At 35.1% G+C, this 7161-nt stretch overlaps 1 non-coding gene across 1 annotated transcript; it reads left to right on the forward strand.

The window, feature by feature from the left end:
• The first annotated feature begins 419 nt into the window (after nt 1–419).
• LOC121434512 lies at nt 420–523 on the forward strand. Its single transcript, XR_005972448.1, has one exon. It is a non-coding gene; the product is annotated as a U6 spliceosomal RNA (small nuclear RNA).
• Nucleotides 524–7161: the final 6638 nt, after the last annotated feature.

The raw sequence follows: 7161 nt of genomic DNA on the forward strand, positions 1-7161 counted from the left end.
CCATGTAGAATTTCCCTGATATTTATGCAGCTATTTCAAATGTTCTATCATAAAGACATATTTTGGTAATAATGCAACCATTAGGGGCTTTAATATCCATTTTATGCCAGGGCATCATATGGAAAAATTTGATGTATAAGTTACACATAAGAAAGTATGAAAGATTAAGCAAAGGCTTCAGCATATAAATAAGTTAACAGACTGGAATACAAGCAATAAAATTAGTAAATATTTACTTGAAAGGTTTATAATGGTGTGAATAGATAAATAAGAATGAGTGGAGAAGTTAATATTTGAGCCAAGACACCAAATATATTTACTTGTGGATATAAGATGGGAAGAGTTCACCAAACCAAAGAATGTGAATACTGCACAGCATGTTGTCAGAAGACTATGTGAAAAGACCAAACTCTCTCCTTGCATGCTTTAACTATATGTATATTAATATTGGAATGATACAGAGAAGATTAGATGGTACCTGTGCAAAGATGATGATGCAAATCCATGAACTCTCTATATTGTTGTAATAACAACAAAGTCTGTAACAATATTTCTGGTGTAAAAGCAGCCTCAGATGAATTGAATGCATACACATGGACCAGATTGTTATGCTCCTAACATAGTGGCATATGTATGTATTCCCAGAGCATTCATTGACTAATTTTATGAGATGGCCAAATATGTATAGTCTATATGTTTGTTCTCTGTACATTATTGAATAGAAACACTTTCACTTAAATATTTTGCTATGTGCATTAATAATTGAGTTAATTTTGAAATATGCACCTATTTACTGATTAAGCAAGATATTATTGAATGTGTTGTATATTCTTCACAGACTCTGTGTGAGTGTGTGTGTGTGTGTTGTATGCTTATTTATCTATGTATGTATGCATGTATATGCTTGTTTGTTTCTTGTCGGAAGTTTCTGTCCTGCCCGGTTCCCCGCAATTGTTAAGTCCCAAAGAAATCACACAGAGGTCTATATTAGTAATAAATTGATTGGCCCATTAGCTCAGGTTTCTTATTAGCTCTTAAACTTATACTAACCCATTATTCTTATCTATGTTAACCACATGGCTGAGTACCTTTTTCAGTGTGGCAGGTCACATCTTCCTTCTTCTGTGTCTGATCAGGACTGCGGAGAGAGCTTCCCTCTTCCCAGAATCCTCCTGTTCTCATTGACCCACCTCTTCTTCCTGTCTGGTTGTCCTGCCTATACTTCCTGCCTGACTACTGGTCAATGAACATTTATTTAAAACATAATTGACGGAATATAGACAATTGTTCCACACCATTTATGTGTGTAAAAGTTTTGTACAGATGATCACAACTGTTAAGAGTTCAGAATTTAATTCCTATGTCATATTCAGAAGACTGTGTTCTATAGCATTTCTGTTCATCTTCTTGCATTTCTGATCTATCTACTCTCTTTTTCATGCTGTCTCCTGGGCCTCTCAGCAGTGACTTTAATATCATATCTAAGGCTGAGTACTCACCAGCCACTTGTTGCCAGTATTTGGATGAATTAAGCATCTCTGCTTTGACCATTCACCGCTGATAAAGAGACTTGTCATGATATCTCAGAGTTGAGTCAATCTATGGATTTAGTCCTAAGGATTTTGAAATCAGTTCAATTATACATCTATTTGAAAAAAATCATTAGTCAATCTTTAGGACCATATTAAAGATGAATCCATCACAGTTCTTAATGGGTTGGGGAGGGGTTAAAAAATGGTATGAGACCCGAATGTTGCATGAAGAACCATTTGCCCAACTATTGCTCTCTTTCATCTATTCTTCAAACAATTTTTGGAAACTATTGAACATCTTTAACTTACATTTTTCAATTTGTTATACTATTTTACTCATGGAAAGAAGAAATTTTTGTCTATTTCCTGAAATGTATGACTACTTTTAGAAAAAAAAAACATTTGACATAAAATAAAAATTCTTCATTGATACCTTTTGTTTTTCAAGACTACAATTAGAATGAACATATTTAGTATAAAAAAATAATAGGTTAGATTTATTCCTATAAACAACTTGACATATTCTTAGAGAAGTTATTCTATAAAATTTATTTCCACTGCTGAGTTATTCCCACATGAAAAGTTTTATTGTCTTGAACAAATATTGACTCTCACTTTCTTCATCTTGACTCCTGACAGGATTAGTAGTTTTTCTCAGGGATGGATCAATTTTGCCCACACTTAGGAAAGAGTCTGTACAGAAACAAATGGCACTCTCACAGCATATAGTAAGCATATTTAGGTACTTTGGAACTCTGAGGACAAATGCACCAGCATCCATAGTGTGTTCTGAGCCTCACTGAAAGCATGTACAGTATGTCTAAAAATGTCAGATGCTGTGAGAAGGTGCTCCTTTTCTGTTGTCCCACACTCTTTAGAAGAAATTGTTTTTGTGTGTAAATCTCTCTTTTTTTTTCTAAAATTGTTTCTACGCCTTAATCCACCTAATCACACTCCAAAGTGTGACATCTATTTCTCAGACGATAAAACAACTAACAATATTTAAAATGTTTTCTTCCATGTTCTCCCTTTAAGGGGGATCTGATGCCTTCTGTGCCTCTCTGAACTTTTGAACTCCCCTCTGTAGGATGAACCTCATCTCAGAGTTACATTCAGATACAGTGTGAGCCACAGTCACATCACAGTCACAGTTCACCAGAGAACACAGAGGACTTTACAGAGTCTACAGCTCAAGTGTCAAGCTTACTGTCATGATATGAATCAGCACTGAATAATAATGTCCAACACTGTTCTTGTCACCAGAACAAACTCCAACCCAGCGTACAGAAAGAAACTAAGAGATGAATTAAGCAGATATTGAAAGCTTTGAGCTTTCAACATTTGTTAAGTTGTCTTGTATTGGTCACCTGCTTGTGCGTGTTTACTCATCCCTACTGAAAAGAATATACACTTATTCTGTATTTTTTGAAAAATTTTAGTAAGTCTTTGACTTAAGTATGAGTACATATAAATCTATTCTTTATGTGTACATTTAAACAAAAGAAAAGTAGAGTGAAGTTTCCATTAACTCTTTTTCATATGCAACATAATATTTAGAGAGAGAATATAAAATTTTGAAAAAGCTTTATGGTCTTTGATGAACTTAGAAAAGATTGTACAGAGCCAAGGGGGACTCATAAATAGCCTGACATAAACCTCTTTTATTTCATCTTTAACCTCTTCAAATGTATTTTCTTATTCTTATATAATGGTACTAGTAAATTTGCACTTATAGAATGAGACATAGACTGTATGTATTCAAAACAATATCTGATTAAATATTCATAAAATAAATAAAATATTTTTAACACTTACAAACAAATTTATACTTTCTGCTTGGAGCAAATGATTTAATCTTTGTAATTGGTAACTGACCCTTATTAAAGTGGCAAGAAGAATGTTTTGTTTTAGAGGGCTGAGATAATTTATGCAGCGGGCTTGCTATTGTATGGATAGAATAATAAATAACTAAATTATACAATTACTCTCAATAAAAATTCAATTACTTTTCCAAACAGGTTGAAAACCCATCACCTTCATCCCCGCTTGTTTTAGGAAAGATATAACTGTGTGACACAGACTGACTTCAGACTCATAATTCTCCTGACTTACTTTTCACCTCTTCTATTTCAAAATAAGTTTATTTTATAAAACAAGGTACAGAGTAATATAGTACTCATATGTCACTGGCATAGTTCTTCCAAAACTTAACATTTCATAAGCCTTGGCTCATTTACAATTATGCTTCAATTGAAAGCGTCTCATCTATCTGTAGCTGATCTACATCACCTGGATCTGATCTGTAATTGACCTATAGACTTGATGTGAGTCTAGTGAGCTTCGGCAGCAGCATTCTTCCTCGGTTTCAAATCTAGCATTCTATGTTCCAATTGTCACATGATTTCTATCTCTTCTAAGTTGTAATAAATTCTTCGTCATCATTTTTATACTTCATCACACTGAAGAGATCTCATTGTGTATTTTGTGTAGTTCCACTCAAGCAGGATTTGCATATTTTGTCATGATAAAAATGAGTTTTATTTTGTAAAATGCCAAAGGACAAAAGTCACCAAAGTATGTATTACTGTTATTACTGACAATGTTAACAAAAGCCCCATGTCAATACATCTTAACAGTAGGAACTAACCAACGCAGTACATGACAAGTTCTCCCTTATAAAGTTGTATCTTTTCCCTCTGAAACTAATAGACATCTTGCTTGGATATTGTTACAGATACCCATATATTCTCTACTGCTTTTCTCATGATTTCCTTATCACAGTTGTTTTTTTCTGTAGTTATTACATGATGTCCATAGTGATTATCTATATTCCTTTTTATTCAAAATTAGCTATTTGTTTATGATATGTCACCATGGACTCATACACAAATATTCATCTTATAGCACTGGGTGAGGGGTGATGGAGGAAGGTCATTTGTTAAATAAAAAGAAACTGCTTGGCCCTCATTGGTTAGAAGATAGGTGGGAGGAGTAAATAGAACAGAACGCTGGGAGGAAGAGGAAGTGAGCTCAGACTCCACAGCTCTCCTCTCAGGAGCAGACGCCTCAGAGAGATGCCATGCTCCACTCTCCCAGGCAGACGCATGCAATGAAGCAAGCCGCCAGGTTAGACATGCTGAATCTTTCACGGTAAGACCGGTGCTCACAGATTATTAGAGATGGGTTGATCGGGATATCAGAATTAGCCTGTAAGGGCTAGAGCTAAAGGGCCAAGCAGTGTTTAAATGAATACAGTTTGTGTGTTGTTATTTCGGAGCATAAGCTAGCCATGATGGCAGCCGGGGTGCTGGGGACGCAGCCCCACTGCTCTTATTACTACAGAGGGGTGATATATCTAGGGAGTTAATGTAACTTGATGCTACGAATGACAAACTAAGCTCAATCCCTAAAACATACATATGGAAGGAGATAACTGACTCACACAAAGTGTCCAATGACTCCACACTCACAACCTGGTCTGTGAAAGCCTCAAATAACACACACACACACACACACACACACACACACACACACACACACACCACGTGCATGTGTGCGCACACGCATATATACACACTATACATATATATTCAATTATATATACATACAAAGAAATTTATTTCATACATTGTCATCAATGGAATGAAGCTTAAATTTCACAGGTGTGTTTATACCAAAATTCACCATTTTCTGAAGTGGAAGTCAGATACCTTCTTAAAATTCAGATGAAGGAAATAAACACATTTGAGTCTGTGGATATGCTAGATCATTCTATACTTCAAGCTTCTGAGTCTGAACTGAATCTGTCAACTATATCAGCCTTAAAAAGTACTTTTGGAGAAGCACATGATTCTTACTAGGCTCCAAATTATCCAACTTCTAAATACAAGAAATACATATGGTTCTATGACTGCTGTATCCAATAAATTGTAACCTCACTCTTTATCTAATAGTGACTTTAACGTATTATATATTTATTGAGCCACAAAGCCAAAGATGGAAATGCCTAAATTTCAATTCTTTGTGGTATCTCCCCTACCCCTCGCTGTGTGTATCCATAATAGTTATTGTTCAATTTCAAGTGATTCAGAATCACTATAGAAACACAGCTTGTGGTGTATCTGTGAGGATATTTCTGGGAATGTTTGACTGAGGAAGATATACCTATGTAGAATGATGAAAGAACCCACCATGGGCTGAGGTCTTAAATGCAGGTAAAAGAACCAAAGCAATTTGAGTAGAAACATTCTTCTCTGTAAGTTTTCTGCCTATGCAGGATCCAATGTGTCCAGTTGCCTTATGCTTCTGCCATTAAAACTAGAATTCATATCATGACTGCCCCATTATGACAACTATACCCATAAACTGTGAGGCAAAACAAAAATTTAGTTCTTTAACATCTTGTTGGGTATTGTTCATAGCAGCAAGATTGGGTATTGTTCATAGCAGCAAGAAGCGTAAAATACAATATGCACATACATTCATATAAAAACATATATACATATGCACACATATTTTTTAAAAAATATTTTATGTTCATTTTTAAAAGATTTGAACCAAAGATATCTGTAAAACATTTTCTATGACTTAACCACTTCAAATAGGAACCAAACCTTTACTCTTGGTTTCACTAATTGCCAGGAATTGGCCATTTACAAATCTATTTACACCTTAGTTAAGATTGAGACTGGCCTGTCATCTGCTTCTACTTTTCGGAAATGTATGCTGAACCGAGGTATGGATAAAAAGCAGTTGTTCAGATATCTTTAGCTGCCTTTCAGAAAACCCCCATGGAGGAGATGAGGGGATGCATAAAAGGATCAAACCAAACCACTTTTCTAAATGCTATCTAAGGGTACTGAATAAAAAATACCCCTTCCCCTATTACATTTGTTTCTTCTTTTTCTGAGTCTGAATTTCAGCCTTGTGAATTATAAAAACTGCACAAATAGACTTTTAATTTATTTTGCCAAGTCACATATGTTCTCTCTCATTTGGTTAACCTTTAATAACTAAATGTCCATTTTCACCAATCCTTTTTTTTGGGGGGGGGGCATGGGATTTTAATAAATAAAAAAGAGAAGCAGATAGAGAAACTGTGAGGAAGGCAATAGTCTTTCCAGAAGGAAGTGTTTTGGATACCATGACCTCACATCACATATTGTATTATATAGGATACACTTGATTGTACACTGCAGGGCTCTTGGACTGAAATCAGAGGCAGCTACAGTATTAAGTTAGCACTATGTAATAGAACTCTCATGCTTAATTATGCCCCTTTCAAGGGAACTTATTATCCACCATAGAGATGCCAAAATCCAAGTAATTCATCTCTAAGTCAGCTCTACAGAAAATCTAGATTGTATATCTCATGTCAATGAGAGAAATAAGATGAATGCATATTTTATTTTTGATATTCTGTCTATAAGTATATTATTTTAGGTGTCACCTTGGGAGAGATCTGATTCTCATGGATACTGCCGGTTTCTGCTCTACTACTCAGTTGGTTTTTTTTTTCCATCCTTCGTACTGTTCAAGTGGCATGAGATTTTTATTTTATTTTGCATCAGTTGGTGGAAATCTTCTGTGTCCCAAACCAAGGACAATAACAGAAATCATCGAGAAGCTC

This window comes from Microtus oregoni, unplaced genomic scaffold (assembly GCF_018167655.1).
Source record: "Microtus oregoni isolate MIOR12 unplaced genomic scaffold, Mior012 000043F_ref0000047, whole genome shotgun sequence".
NCBI lineage: Eukaryota > Metazoa > Chordata > Mammalia > Rodentia > Cricetidae > Microtus > Microtus oregoni.